The 16,401-nt window shown below is 41.7% G+C and overlaps 1 long non-coding RNA gene across 2 annotated transcripts in view; it reads left to right on the forward strand.

Annotated features, from left to right (window-relative positions):
• Positions 1–7,989, forward strand: part of LOC125940760 (uncharacterized) — a 20,916-nt gene extending 12,927 nt beyond the window's left edge. For both annotated transcript variants that reach the window (XR_007463967.1, XR_007463966.1), the window contains one exon: positions 7,856–7,989. This is a non-coding gene — a long non-coding RNA (uncharacterized LOC125940760). The remainder of the gene's footprint in view (positions 1–7,855) is intronic.
• Positions 7,990–16,401: the final 8,412 nt, after the last annotated feature.

Consider the following 16,401-nt stretch of genomic DNA (forward strand, 5'->3'; position numbering starts at 1 on the left):
TTTGTCTAGAAGATTAAGTGTATACACACTAGCATATGTGGGGGCTATTCTGCGAGTTTTGTATGTTTTGAACAGTGCCATGAGGATTCTTCATTGCTCAAAACTTGATATACAACTGCACAAAGCAGCATCAATAGCTACGTTGCTTCCCCATCTGTGTTGAGGGTCTGTGCGTGTTTCCTAAGATAGTCCTTGTGTCGTCGTCCTGTTTGTCCAACATAATTGCTGCTGCAGGGCAGTAGGATGTTGTAAACAGCACCAACTGCACTTCCTATGATCTCCAGCACATACTTCTTGATGCAAACTTCTTGTCTTGACCTGGTCCGGTTGACATTTTCGTACCTGACCAGTTTGTTGGCCCTGAAAATAAAAGGTAGTTCCAACTCTCCCTAGCAATTTGTTTGAATTGACAGCTTCCTTTGTGTACCTATTGTATAGCAGTGATAGGCCTTGGCTTCCTTGAAGTACTTCGACTGAAGACTTCACCTATGTTCAGCTCCGTTAAATGCTTCTTGGCAACGCATGGCGAAAGTCAGTGCGAACACACTGTTAAAAGCAACCATACTTGGGTCTTGAAGCTCCCCTCCACTTCGTGGTAGTGCCCTTCTGTTCCTGTAGCAACAACACGCTTCAGTGTTCAAGTGCGCTAATAGGAAAGGCCAAGACACTTTTGAGTGTGGGGCATAGATCCAGCACAATGCTCACCACAGAAAACCTTCAAGCCAGATATTGGAGCTTGCCTTCCAGCAGTTTTACTTCCATGAGCACACCTGGCACTGTGGAGGAGACATTAAAAAATGGCTGAACTCCTTGAGTAGCCTTGCTTGGCAGCTTCTCACAGACAAAAACACTGTCAGGTAACCGTAAAACACTAGCTATTGTGGGCACCAGTGTAGTAAAGTTATTTTGCTTCATTGGCAACTTTCTCCTCTATATTAGGTGAAGTAAGGCTACTAAATGGGTAGAGTGATTTTCTCCCTGTCTTCTCTGCAGTGCTAGATGAGTTCACGTACGGGGAAAAACTACCACTAGACAGTGATCTTCCATTTCTGGACCGCAGGGTTTTCTTTGGTTAGTGTTATGTATGCTGGAGCTATGCCCCATGTTTGGAGGAGGGTATTCTGCCTTCCGCATCGGCACACTCTTTCGCTGTGAAGTTCATCACAGGATCACCAAAAGGCGTCCTCAAGAAATCGAGGCATCACCAAGTGGAGGAGAGCTTCTGAACCCATGTCTAACATTTCCTTAAAGTGTGGTGGCTACTGTTATATCATATTCACAAGGTCAGTCATAGTGTGAAAGAGACTGTTGGGAAAGCTGGCACTTTTCTTTTATTTTTCACGTCGAGCAATCGGGGTACATTGTGCGAAAAGGGTGACTCGGACCGAGCCTTGACGCAAAGTGTAGCAAAAGGCAGAACAGCAGTTCATCAACTGTGCGGTTGTTGTTTACATTATCCCGCTATCTAGCAGCTGCAACTACGCAGGACAACAAGCCTAGTATATATATGTTTGTCTGTAAACAAAATTCTTTTCCTGCATTCATGTTGTCTAGCCTTCTCCCGTCTTTTCGTGCTGTCCCCAAGTAATCGCATAGGTACACTCTTACATAACTTGCAATTATAAGATTCATGCTTGGGAATATAATCGGAAACTGTGCCATATGGATGACATAATTCATTACACGTGGTGTTAAAGTGGCTGTGCAGTCTGGGTAGGGGCTTCAAATCTGCTTGTTATAGCAATTCATAAGTTGCTTCCAAAACTTGAGATACAACGATTCAAGCTATGTCTGTGAAAACAGTGCATCATGTTACAAGGAACTGTTAGAACACTCATGGGAAATAGCTCGGTATTGCGAGAGGTTGTAGAAACTTGCTTCAACTTGCTTTCTACAGCATTTTATAAAGATGCTTTTTTAACTCCCGCATCTGTCGTGTTGTCTCATCACAAAACTGTAAACAAATATGAGTATTATGCCTTGAGTTTCAGTAAAGATTACATGAATATGATTAATCCTTTCTGACGCTATGCACACAATTCAATACACCAAGATAGTGCATTAATAGCAATGTCATTGATTAAAGTAAGGATATTTAAAATGTGTCCCGTACATCTTCAAACTCTTCTAATTGAAATAGTGCTGCATGTTTGAATTACACAGGCAAATTGTTTTAGTAAAGGAAGTATGAAGGTAGATGGTTGGGTACTTTGCTTGGTGTATGTAATTGTATGTATGTCACTTCTTTCATCGTTTTTCACAGTGTGTTGCACCAGTCATAATTTTCGAATGGCTGCATAGGTGCTATTCAAGCCTGGTAGACATCAAATAGTTGATGTTTGCAAATCTGATGTACTTGCACTAAGTTTTTGCATGGAGTGCACATTCCATAAACTTGACAAACTCACTAAAGAACTGAAAACTCCTAATCTATTGTACTTCTGTAAGCATTTTATGAATATGAAGATGTAAGAAATGCGGTGAAGCTAAGTTTTCAATCACCACAACTAATTGGCATGTGAAAGGGTTAAGGAAAGAGGCTCCTTGAAACAATTTCTCGAAACATCGTAACATACCACCTGAGGGTCTCCAACCTTAACCTCTTACTACTGTTTTGCAAATCACAATATTGACTGAATGCAATATTTTTCTGACCAGTCTTTCATGTAATGTAAAGAAAGTTAACACGCCTAATCTTACATGAAGATAAATTCGAAATCATTTATTTATAGCACTCACTTAGCAGCAGTTCTGAAGTTTTCTTTATCAGTATAGTACTTGTGATTCACCTTTGTATTGCTGAGTACAGGTAGAGATATGGTTAGTTGTTTACTAGAAATGATCCCGAATTTTCCACCTTCTGATTGTAGCTTAGACTGTCACTTGTACTTCACAAGGAGTGGACTGTGGTAGCTAGGAAATGTAGTTTTCCTGAGAATTTCCATGCATGCAATTTTGATTCTGTCTGCTAGTATGTTTGTATTACAGCATGAATTTCATAGATTAGAGGCTCCATGAAGGTACATTCTGTCGTTGAATGTCTATGAGATGGTTAAGCAGGTTGACTGTATCTAGTTACAACTCCTCATGTCCTGTGGCAGTTACGTTTGTGTGGTTTGGTGCTGTCAGTGTAAGCTTAACATTTCTTTCCTTCTCCCAGGAAGGACACAAGCATTGAGGAGCCATTTGACCTGCCACTACACTGATACGGTATTTGGTAGGTTCTATTACAGGTTTTCTTTCGTGTAGTAGTACCTGCTATAATTCTGTATAACGTGTTCAGACCTTTAGTCAGCAGGCTGTTTGACAACAGGTGTTTACAAATGAATAACTAACAAGATTTTCAAGGTCATTAGTGATGCAATCGTTGCACACTGCTGCATTTTTCTGCAAATTAATTGATGAGCCATCCAGCAAGTGCTGCTCTCCTGCCTTAATGCACAAACCTTCAAATACTGTTAACCCTATATCACAAGTGTACAGCAAATGGAGATGAATGTTCACAGCGACAAGTTCATAATGTTTACTTACATGCAAAAGAGAGTCAAATGTCAGGTACACATTTGAAGTTTTCCAAAACAAGTTCATCATCATAGTGCATAAATGAACAAGTAACTTAGCGCAATAAAAATACACAGGCACAAGAAAGAGAGACAAAGACAAGCGCTTGGTGACTCAGAAGTGTGTGACATATATGTTCCAACCAATTATTATTTTCTAAATTTTCTTCTATACGATCCAGGATTCCTGTGACTACTTGCCTTAGGTTACATACTCTGTTGCCTTCTTGCCCTAGAAAACATAACTAGTGCCTTGCAGCCCTTTAAACTGGCAACATCTTCACCACCGACAGTAGAGCATGTTCAGATAAATTCAACTAGACATGCCTGGTGACCACTTAATTTTGGTGAACAAATTTTATTTTGTGCCCGAGCCTGACGACAATGAAATCAATGATATCTTCTATTTTGTTGTAGCGCAAGTTGAACGACAAGGACAACAGAAAGGCAAATTTGACGCACAGCCAGCATTAACGTTCAACAACAGATTTGTTTCCAGTTCTCATCACTATATATACCCTGAAAACGTCATACAACACGTGTAAAAGCTCGGTAAACATGAACTAAAAAAAACGGGAACCACACGCATGCAGTTTTTTAGCCACATAGATTGACAGACATGTAGACGTTTAATGCGAACAAAGATCGCATCATCTTCCACCTGCTTCTACTCATGATAACTGTTTTTTTTAATCTAGGTTTGCGCTTGCATCTTTGGCAATGAAGGGCAAGAAAACCATCAGCAGCCAGGTATTTACTTTGTTATTGTGTTCTCGTAGCCTGTCATTTACAAATCTACCAGTTTGACCAATGTAGGACCGTCCACACTCAAAGGAATGTCGTATAAAACACACGTGATGCAATCAATGAATTTGTTTTTATGTTCATTTTCGCATGCAGTATCCGCAATTCTTTCTGGCTTTGTCTTCCTACACAGGCTCCCCAATTTATTAGGAGCTGAAAGAACTATGTTGATATCAGACCTTCCAGCAATCTTTATTCTGTGGGAGAAACTATGTATGTAGGGGATGACAGCAACCTTTCTTTATGTCGGTGTTTGTACCATTCACCTTGCTCGGAACCTTTTTTCACTTGGCTCGGGTAACCAGCGCCGCTTAAACGTGAGACTTGCCATCTGAAGCTATTGTGCATTAGGTGCCGGCATGGCTTCTTGAGCGCTTCACTGAAACACACCTTCATGATTCCCCCTCTTCAAGTTTTGTATGCACGGAATGAAATGGTAAAAGTGGCTTACTTGCCCTAGGTTCTTAACCCCAGCAGGTTTTGTTATCGGTGAGCACAAAATTAATGTGAAGGAATCCAAACTTCCCGTCACATGGCTATCCTGCACCTAATGCACGATTGCTTCGAACGGCAAGTCTCATGTTTAAGCGGCTTTGTTTACCCGAGCCACGTGCTCATGTCAGTCGCAGCAGGACTGCTTAAAAAGGCACAGCAAAAAGGTTCTGAGCAGGTATATGGTACAAGTACCGATATAAAGAAAAAGATTGCTGCCATGCCCTACAACATAGTTTCTCCCACAGATTAAAGATTGCTGGAAGGAGTGACATCAATGTTGTTTTTTCGACGCCTACTAAATTAATGAGCCTGTGTGGGAAGTCAAGGCCAGAAAGAATTTTGGATACTGCATGCGAGAAGGAACATAAAAGCAAATTCATTGATTAAATCGCGTGTGTTGTAGACTGCATTCCTCTTGGGTGTGGGGGGTCCTACATTGGCCAAACTGTTAGATGTTTAAATGACAGGCTATGAGAACACAATAACAAATTAAATACCCTGGCTGCTGACGGTTTTCTTGCCCTTCATTGCCAAAGATAAGTGCAAACCTAGATTCAAAAAAGCAGTCATCATGAATAGAAGCAGGTGCAAGATAATGCGCTGAACTATAGACACTAGAAACATATCAACATTTTGTGACGCATGCATCAGTAAGCCTTCAATTTCATTATCCTCGAAAGAGCTTGATTATCTTTGTTCGCGTTAAACGTGTACATGTGTCAATCTGTGTGGCTAAAAAAATTGCATGCGTGTGGTTCCTGGTTTTCTTTAGTTCATGTTTACCGTGCCTTCACACGTGTTGTATGACGTTTTGAGGGTATATATAGTGACGAGAACAGGAAATAAATCTGATGTTGGAAGTTAAGACTGTGTGCATGTCAAATGTGCCTTTCTGTTGTACCTGTTGTTCAGCCTTGCGCTGCAATAAAATAAAAGATGCCATACAAACAAGCCCCTATAGCTACCCTCATTGTTAGTTTCGCAAGAAAAAGAATTGTCTTTGAAAATAAAATATAGAAGCACCTGTTCAGTTGGAAGCATTTTTTTCTGGATTCTGCCAAATCCGTATTTTGATTAATCCCAAAGAAAAAGTGTTGTGGCTATGGCTGTAAGAATACTTTGGCACAGACTGCAGGCAAATAGCATGAATTCCAACTAATTACCACGGAGTATCCCTGCTACGATATAAAGTAAAACTTTGAAAACACATCATTGCACATGTTTTAAGTTCAGTGTGTTTTTCTCTGCATCTATTAACAGCACGGAATTTGGCCATCCTGTTGCCATTGAAGTCGCAGACATTTGGGCAAATAGCTCTGTCCTCGTTGACTCTCAAAATCCACGAGAAGCGCTCATATTTGGACATTGCTTTAGTTTGAGCTTTACTTTAAAATTTCTTTAGGAGAGGCGGAATTCCCAAATTAAGCACCTCACCCAAGTAATGCTGTCTGGAACGACATGTTGCATTATTTGTTTGGTTCTGGGGTTGCCTGTCAAGGAATGGACAGAATAAACGGTACTGCCTGTAGCTGCCACATATGGGGTCCATGTGTACTTGTTGCAGGTTCATTTACGTTGCGAAAGTGCTACAGGCTACTTCGAAAAGCACAGATTGACAAAACGGCAAATTTTTGGGGGAACACAGCGACTTATGTGGATTGACCTTGGATGGTGTGTCTATAATTATAACTTTTTAGGGGGGTGGAGATAGTATGTTGACGCACTGCCGACCATAACTTTCAATTGTCATTGCTTAAGTAAAAAGTATATTGCACATTGATACTTTCATCACAAAAACCAACGAAATCTTTAAGAGGCTGAAAGGCACACATGTTGTATTGCAAGGCATGCTTTCTTCATATTGTTGCCAATTTATAAGCTGGTCATCTGGACAGTACCTCTGGCTTGGTTGTTTTGCATCGGAATTGTACAACATGAGTGGTTTGAGCTCGTTTTAAGAGTGCTTCATTGTTTTGGGAAAACAGTGGAATCTGCAAGGTTTTCTATTAGAGCAGTGAAAGTTGAAAGCCATGGTCCGCAGTATGGTGGGGGTCGTGGTAGCTCTACCTACATGCAGAAAATGTAATCTCTGACTGTCAATGTGCACATGAGAGTTTTGCCTGTTCCAAGTGATCCATCAAATAACTTGGGTAGATTTCGTCTGAAGTTTTTCATGTTATAAGGCTAAGAACATATACCAACAAGGCAGAGTATGACATTTTTTTAGAGCACTAGTGGTTACATTTGTGACTTGGAAATCATTTATTGTTGATGTATCTGACTAAAAACGGTGATGATGGTGGTACAGTAAACCTTGTTACAAGAGGCACCCAAGGGACTCGGGAAACGTGTCTCTTGTTACCAAGGTCTGTTGTAACCAAAATTCTAAAAACACTGAGGAGTCGGACTAGACCACTTTATTATACATGAGCACCAAAGTGTGTTTAAATTCATCTTTGATGCGAACAGAGCTGTCTCATGGAAACATGTCTATGTCTCCGGAGTTTGATTACCGGCATACAAAGCGACCAGCACCGTATACGCTGTGACAGAAATCCAACTCAATGGTACTCTGTCACAAAGTCGGTGTTTGAGCACGACGGTTATAGAAGCATAATGGCAGAAAATTCAGTGAAATTGGTAGTCTCAACCATGTGAGGAATGACAGCCGGCTGCGGAACGAAACAAAATAGAGCCAAGGGAGTGAAAATTGCAGCGCATACCGGTTAGTACGACGTTAGCCGCATTACGTGAGCGTGTCTGGGTTGTGTCTCTTATAAATAGTGAAGATTTTGCTCTAGGGACATAAAAAAAGTTGTCCTTAGTAACCGAGTGTCTCTTGTAACCATGTCTCTTGTATGCAATGTTGTTAACATGGCGAACATAGGAAAACCAACCAAACCATTTTGAAATGTCTCTCATAACCGAGTGTCGCTTGTAACGAGATTTTACTACTAATAAAGAGTCTTAATTGATTGTTTTTTTTTCTTTTTCAGGCAAAGGCAGGAGGCATCTGCAAGCAACCAGTCATTTCGATTCTCAACCAATCCTTCTCGTCAGCCCATTTCTAGTGTCTTATCTTGCAAGTTTTTTTCAGTAAAGCACAATAAACACGCAGTTTCGTTCAGATTCAGGTGGCTTGTTGCTTTTTGGGCACGAATTTGTATATATGCTTTGTACACGTCATGTACAGAACTCAAATGCAACATGGCAACACTGACACGAAGATGAAGCGGTGTAGAAGACAGTTACACAAGGAGGAAACGTGCACACACAGCATTTTCAGTGTGGTGTATGTCCACTTATGTGCATTGATTTCTGCCCCATTTCAAGCTATATCTGATGTGAGTTAGCCATGTTGTAATGTACAACTTGGTATAACTTATTTCAATGAAACAAACAATTTTCTCATTTGCTGGAGATATACACCCGCATCATCATTTACAAAACAAATTTTGCACCTGTTGATACGAAGCACGATAAAGCTGAACAAGTTCATACGGATTCATGGTACAGGCACACAAGCATAGAAGACATGGACACAAGAACAAAAAAAAAGGTGTTTCTGTCTTCCTTTCTGTTCTTTTTGTGTGTTTTATGTGCATACCTTTCCTCACTACGGTCTGTCCGTTTTTAATTAGGAAAGTACGGTGCTCAATTTACAGAATTTCCGTTCTACGGAGCTCACCGTTTTGTATTTGGAAAATACAGACAATTCCATGATCACAACTACGGAAATAACCATTTTCCATTCGACGGAAATCACCGTTTTCCATTCGACGGAACTCTCCGTTTTCCATTCGACGGAAATCACCGTTTTCCATTTGACGGAACTCTCCGTTTTCCATTCAACGGAAAAAAATTTTACAGACCATCCGTTTGACGGAAACGCTGTTTTTCATTTACGGAAAAGTGTCCGGCAACGTTTTACCTTCAACTTTCACCGTAAACTGAAGAAATTTTTTTTTACAGTGTACCCAACGGAGGGAGGGAAGGTCGGCGTTCTACCCCTGCTGTATACTAGGGTGCCTCGATGCCCAGCGCCGCCGTTCAGGGTGGAGACAACTCCTCTGGCGCCGCCATATTGAATCACACGAGCTCAGACTCAGCTACGCTTGCGTTCATAAATAGTGTTACTCGCGGCGCACTTCCAAGTGCTTTGCCTTGATGAGGATTTTTTTATCGGTATCGCATCTGCCCATCTTTATAATCAATAGCCGTTAACTCGTCGAAGGTCCAAGACGTAAATGTATGGCGCCGGGAACATGCCCCAAGTTGCCTAATTCAATCACATTTAATATGCCGTGTGTATGTTTGAATTACGCACGATTTTTTTGCGCTTCGATGCTTTGTATATAAGGTTTGCGATCCCCCTGTGTGTGGAAGTTTTTCTTTTTCGCTGTTGTATTTTGGTTTACACGTCACGCCTCCTTTACCGTAGCCAGCCGCTCACGCACGGCGGTTAGTTTTCCTTGCGTTGCGCGTGCTGTTCGCGTTCGTTGCAATTGTTTGATGATATCTACACGCAATTTTGATTTTTTTGCCCACAAATCTGTGTGCTGACAGGATTATCTGGTGTAAAAATAACTGCGATGTGAAAATAAGGTTTAGTTAGTGCTGTAGAGAAAAATGTAACGTAACTTGTCTGTGTCAATCTTGCGTAGTACACACAAGAAACCAAACGATGCAGAAAATACATTTACTTATAATGTCTAGTACAGTCCATCATGAAAGAGATAGGTACATGAAAAATTATATGTACTGTGTGGCGCCTGAAGGTTATGTTGAAAGACGAGATAAAAAAACATTCGCAAGGTAGGCTCGACACGCACAATTCGGGATAGGGAGAGTTTTTTTTTAATTTATTCATTACATGGGGGCGGGGGGGGGGGGTTCAAGTCAGTACATCAATCTTATTACACACAATATAAATCGAAAACAAGAATACAAACAAGAAAACGCAACCGCGGGTAATATTAATCAAGATATCCAGCCAGAATACATCAGGCACCATCGAATACGTCGCATCAGACTAACACATTGATGGCGAGTACAGAACATTTTATAAATAACCATTAGAACACTGATAACTACATTAAAAAAATAAACAACACTGCATACATATCGCGTACAACCACCGTAAATTAAACTAAGACAGTCAAATACAGATTAGCAATGTTTTTCACTTCGAAAATATAGTCCATGATGATGTAGGGCTGTTGACTTTAACAGACGGCGCCCATCCTGTCGATTTCCCTCGTACTGGTCCTCTTCAAAGTGTTTCTAAGTACAAGTAAAACAACAAAAGTGGTTATTGATATGAAAAGTTGCCTTGTAAATACAGAGAACCCATTACAGTGCTTAAAAATAAATTTTCGCAGAAGTAATGCTGTATTACGTCGCTTCACACGTTTCGAAGAAATGCACAGGCTACAACAGACGCCATGCCAGAAAGCGCCGAAACATTTTGGTCCCATGATGCCCCTTGACTCTACTACACCTAGGCATAGCGTGCACAGGCATTTAAAGACCGTCACAGTACCCACTACGATCGGGAATGAGCACGAATGACCATCGGATTACGAGCACCACGCTACAAATATATTCGTCTAAAAAATCAGCTATATAACGTAACAACCTGAGATCCGCAAGATATCTGCTGAGAATAGTGAAAATCACAATGCTTCGCTTGCCACGTACACAACAGCCGCTCTCCCCAGAAGAAGCACTGCGTTCTTTAGTCCCAAATAACCAGTGGCAAAAAAAGAAACTGAGGGGAAAAAAAAAAGAAACAAGAGACACACGATGTGTGCTTCCCGTGAAAAAGTAAAATAGGTGGTTTACATGACGATTTGTAGGGATTATAAACAGGGATAAGGTGCCTCAGAAAGGCTGGCCAACGTTTCGATAGGAGGACCTATCTTCGTCAAAGGCGGCCTCGTCATCCTCGGCGGGTTAGTTTTAAAGGGTTAGTGGAGTGACGTCACGTCGATGTCCGCTGTGGCTGTCTGTAAAGGGAGAAACTGAAAAGAAAATGAGCGCCGGCGCTTGACTGGCTCGGCGCGGTTTCTAAGACGAGGGGACAAGAGCGGGAGAGCGAGAAAGTGGCACAAAAATTATATATATATATATATATATATAAAAGAAAAAAAGAAAAGAAAAGAAACACCGTCAGAGGGGGGGTTGGGGGAGCGAGAGGCGAGTGAGCGTTCGGAGGAGCCGTGGTCGGCGTGCGTTTGGGGTCCCTGAAGAGCCGGTCAGTGTGCAGGTCACAATACGAGTTGAAAGCATGACTTGAGTAGCGTAGCATCAAGGCATCGGGTAATTTTGTGGTTGACAGGGAGCAGCTTGGTCCGTCAAGGGACGTTAGCCTCACTAGTTCGCCCTAGGCGTCGTCGCGGCGGTATACAGAATTGGCGAGACCTTGTGTGGTCAAGGCGCCGAAAAAGGTATCCTGGCGTCTGGGAATTTTGGACTGTCTCGGTGTGGATCTCGTGTGGAAAAAAAAGAAGAAAAAAAAACGCGCGTTTCAGAGAAAAAAAAAAACCGGCGCAGGAGGGTGACAGTGTAGAAAAAATATAATCAGGAATTTAAACATGGGGGGGAGCCAGGTGTACCTGGAAAAGCGCTCGTATGGTTGATCAATGCGTAAAAGCATGGAGGACGACAATCAATTGAGTGGTAGGGGAGATGCAGGGAAGAACTGGAAATTGAAGAATAGGTGAGGTTGAGGGAAAAAAAAAACCGGCACAGGTGAGTGACAGCGGAAGAAATATAATTTGAAACATGAACACTGAGGGGACAGGTGTACCTGGAAAAGCGTTCGTATGGTTTATCAATGAGTAAAAGCATGGAGGAGGATAATAAATTGAGTGGTAGGGGAGATGCAGTGAAGAACTGGAAATGGAAGAATAGGTGAGGTTGAGCATCGAGATTAGCTGGAGGTTTAACTTGTTATGCGCGTTTGTTAATGGTATAACAATTTAAGGTTTATGTTACTGCTTTTAGCGATTCTAAGTTGCCACGCGATAAATTCATCCCCGTGGGGTGCAGGCATTTAAACTTGTGTATGAGGTATGATTCTGTATATTTTCTCTCGCGAGGTGAACGAAAATTTGTTTGTAGTATATAGAGTCTTGCTTCATCAAATATATGGCCGTGCTCATTGAAGTGGCTGGCTACTGCTTTAGGTAAATTGTGTTTTGTATCTGCGCGATGGCCGTTGAGTCTCGTGTGCATTTCTTGTCCAGTCTCACCTATGTATTGCTTGTTACAAGTGGCACATTCTAGACAGTAGACTACGTTGCTTGACGTGCAGGTGAAATTCGCAGTTACCTTGTGAATGTAATCTGACGCTGTACTTTTTACTGTAGTAGTAGATTGAATATGTTTGCATGTGGAACACCTGGAGCGGCCACAGGGACCGGATGTTGGCTTCGTCTTTGTCCTTAGTTTGGCGTGTACAAGAATGTCCTTGAAATTACTGTTCCGTCTGTAGGCTACTCTGGGCGGGTCGGGAAAGATCTTATTAAGTTTCTGGTTGCTGGTGAGAATTGGGTGGTATTTCCTGAGGATATTGTTCACGTTGGGGAGTGCGTTTGAGAATTTAGTAGTAAGAAGAGGCGTTGTTGTCCTTGTGATCTTAGGGCGGGGTTTGAGGACCTTGGCTCGATCAAGCTTGGTTGCAGCGGTGTAGGCTTTCTGAAGGGCAGTGTTCGGGTAGTTCCTGCTTGATAGGGTTTCCTTAAGGTGATCGAGTCTGTCTATGTAGTCATGGTTTTCAACGCAAATGCGACGAAGTCGTGTGGCTTGGCCTTTAAAGATACCTTGTTTGCAATGTCTGGGATGGTGGCTTGTATAGTCTAGGTAATGTTGTTTATCAAAAGGTTTTCTATACAGCGTTGTCTTTAGTGTCCCATTATCAATATATATTGTTGTGTCCAGAAAGTTTATGCGCTCATTTGAAGATTCCGATGTGAATTTTATTGTTGTGTGAAAAGAATTTAGGAAAGTTACAGATTTATCTAAACTTTCCTGACCATGTTCCCATATTATGAATATATCGTCTATGTATCGTAGGTATGTGTGGGGCTTGTGCGTCCAACGAGATAGGAAATCCGTTTCTAGAGTACCCATAAATATGTTGGCGTAGGTTGGTGCAAAAGGTGTGCCCATACTTGTCCCATGTATTTGTAGATAGTAATTTTCCTCAAATTCGAAGTAATTATATGTCAGAACTAGTTCAAGAAGAGACAAGTATACTTCCATAGAGTGTTGTGCATTGTGTTTGGACAGCGTTTCTTTTATCGAATTTAAACCATCAGGGATTGGAATGTTGGTGTATAGGGCCGTGACGTCTAGTGTTGCGAGAATTATGTTTTGCGGTAGTGTGCCTTTTGTATTAATGTCCTCTATAATTCTGAGTAGATGGGGGGTATCTTGTACAAATGACGCAAGTGTTTTCGGAAAGTCACCAAGGAAGTGGTTAAGAAATGTGGAGAGGCTTTCTGTCGGGGTGTTGTTGTTCGATACTATCGGACGCCCTGGGATATTAGCGGTGTGAAGTTCAGTGGGTGGAATTTTATGAATTTTCGGAAGGAGGTAGAAGCGTCCTGCAGCTTTGTTGCTTGGTTTAAGAAATTTGAATTCTGACGGTGTTATCAATCCATCATCCAAAAGTGATTTCAGCCTGTTGGTAATTTAACAGTGTGTATGGTAACGTCGGATCATTGTCTAGCTTACGGTAATGTTCAGGGTTGTTTAGCTGTCTATAAGCCTCGTGCTTGTACTTATCTATCGGCCAAATAACTATACTTCCACCCTTATCTGCTTCCTTAATGACAATGTCGTTCCGGCAACTAAGATTTGAAATGATACGATTCTCTGATGAAGTTATGTTTTTAGGTCGCTTAGCTGTCTTGGATTGGCTTATAATTTTTTTAGTAACAGTTTTGAGGTATAGGTCGAGTTCTATGGCTTGTTCTGGCTCAGGAGTCCAAGTAGATTGGGCTCTAAGTGGGGTCGTCCCGGTGTCTGGTGCGTTGTTGTCGGCGAAAAAATGTCTTATCCGCATTCGTCGGGAAAATTCCGAAAGATCCTTGTGAAGCTCAAATTCATTTATTGTGTTGTTCGTGGGACAAAAGTTTAGACCCTTGCTAAGTACGTCTATTTCTTCCCTACTTAATGTTTTTGAAATATCTACAACATTAGACTGATTTAATTTTGGGGAGCCTTCAGCCACGTCTGCTATTTGTAGATTCGAGCTCCCTTTTGTTGGCGTGAGGTAGCCGTTTGCCTGGAAGTTTGTTTTCTGATTGAAGTTCGCTTTCTTCCTCCGTTTTTGAACCAGTTTTCGAGACTGTGCTTCGTGGTATTGTTCTAAATCTTTCGTCTCATCTGGTGTCAGAGCTATGTTCTGAAGTCTATGGTTAAAACTTTCCAGTTGTTCTTCGCAGTGTTCCGTGAGTATATTCAAAAGTGAGAAGGAGGCATTGTTTAATGTTGTCTGCCAGTTTGCACGATGATGGGATGGGAGTGTTCCTAGAGCTGGTATAGCCTTCAGGGTTAGTCCCTTGGGGATTATATTGTTCTGTGTGCAGTCTGTGTACGTTTTCAGATGAAAAGTGTAACTCACACGTTTCTTGGTAAGTTTTCTGGCCTGCAGAAATTCTGTACTGCGTGGCTGAGAGTGGTTATTAACTTTCAATGACTGTCATTTATTTGCCTTTTGGCGGGTAGATTTGCGTGTCGTTTGCTTCTGTTTAGCGGGTTTGTTTCCGCATGCCTCACTTAGTTCCACCTCTGTTTCTGTTTGAGTCTTTGCGTGTGCAGGCGAGCGTGTTGGTGTCTGTGTGAATGTTTCGGTTATGGATTTTGTGTTGTCTGTGACAGTTGTGTCTGATGTGACAGTTGTGTCTGATGGTTTAAATTCGATAAAAGAAACGCTGTCCAAACACAATGCACAACACTCTATGGAAGTATACTTGTCTCTTCTTGAACTAGTTCTGACATATAATTACTTCGAATTTGAGGAAAATTACTATCTACAAATACATGGGACAAGTATGGGCACACCTTTTGCACCAACCTACGCCAACATATTTATGGGTACTCTAGAAACGGATTTCCTATCTCGTTGGACGCACAAGCCCCACACATACCTACGATACATAGACGATATATTCATAATATGGGAACATGGTCAGGAAAGTTTAGATAAATTTGTAACTTTCCTAAATTCTTTTCACACAACAATAAAATTCACATCGGAATCTTCAAATGAGCGCATAAACTTTCTGGACACAACAATATATATTGATAATGGGACACTAAAGACAACGCTGTATAGAAAACCTTTTGATAAACAACAGTACCTAGACTATACAAGCCACCATCCCAGACATTGCAAACAAGGTATCTTTAAAGGCCAAGCCACACGACTTCGTCGCATTTGCGTTGAAAACCATGACTACATAGACAGACTCGATCACCTTAAGGAAACCCTATCAAGCAGGAACTACCCGAACACTGCCCTTCAGAAAGCCTACACCGCTGCAACCAAGCTTGATCGAGCCAAGGTCCTCAAACCCCGCCCTAAGATCACAAGGACAACAACGCCTCTTCTTACTACTAAATTCTCAAACGCACTCCCCAACGTGAACAATATCCTCAGGAAATACCACCCAATTCTCACCAGCAACCAGAAACTTAATAAGATCTTTCCCGACCCGCCCAGAGTAGCCTACAGACGGAACAGTAATTTCAAGGACATTCTTGTACACGCCAAACTAAGGACAAAGACGAAGCCAACATCCGGTCCCTGTGGCCGCTCCAGGTGTTCCACATGCAAACATATTCAATCTACTACTACAGTAAAAAGTACAGCGTCAGATTACATTCACAAGGTAACTGCGAATTTCACCTGCACGTCAAGCAACGTAGTCTACTGTCTAGAATGTGCCACTTGTAACAAGCAATACATAGGTGAGACTGGACAAGAAATGCACACGAGACTCAACGGCCATCGCGCAGATACAAAACACAATTTACCTAAAGCAGTAGCCAGCCACTTCAATGAGCACGGCCATATATTTGATGAAGCAAGACTCTATATACTACAAACAAATTTTCGTTCACCTCGCGAGAGAAAATATACAGAATCATACCTCATACACAAGTTTAAATGCCTGCACCCCACGGGGATGAATTTATCGCGTGGCAACTTAGAATCGCTAAAAGCAGTAACATAAACCTTAAATTGTTATACCATTAACAAACGCGCATAACAAGTTAAACCTCCAGCTAATCTCGATGCTCAACCTCACCTATTCTTCCATTTCCAGTTCTTCACTGCATCTCCCCCACCACTCAATTTATTATCCTCCTCCATGCTTTTACTCATTGATAAACCATACGAACGCTTTTCCAGGTACACCTGTCCCCTCAGTGTTCATGTTTCAAATTATATTTCTTCCGCTGTCACTCACCTGTGCCGGTTTTTTTTTTCCCTCAACCTCACCTATTCTTCAATTTCCAGTTCTTC

This window comes from Dermacentor silvarum, chromosome 10 (assembly GCF_013339745.2).
Source record: "Dermacentor silvarum isolate Dsil-2018 chromosome 10, BIME_Dsil_1.4, whole genome shotgun sequence".
NCBI lineage: Eukaryota > Metazoa > Arthropoda > Arachnida > Ixodida > Ixodidae > Dermacentor > Dermacentor silvarum.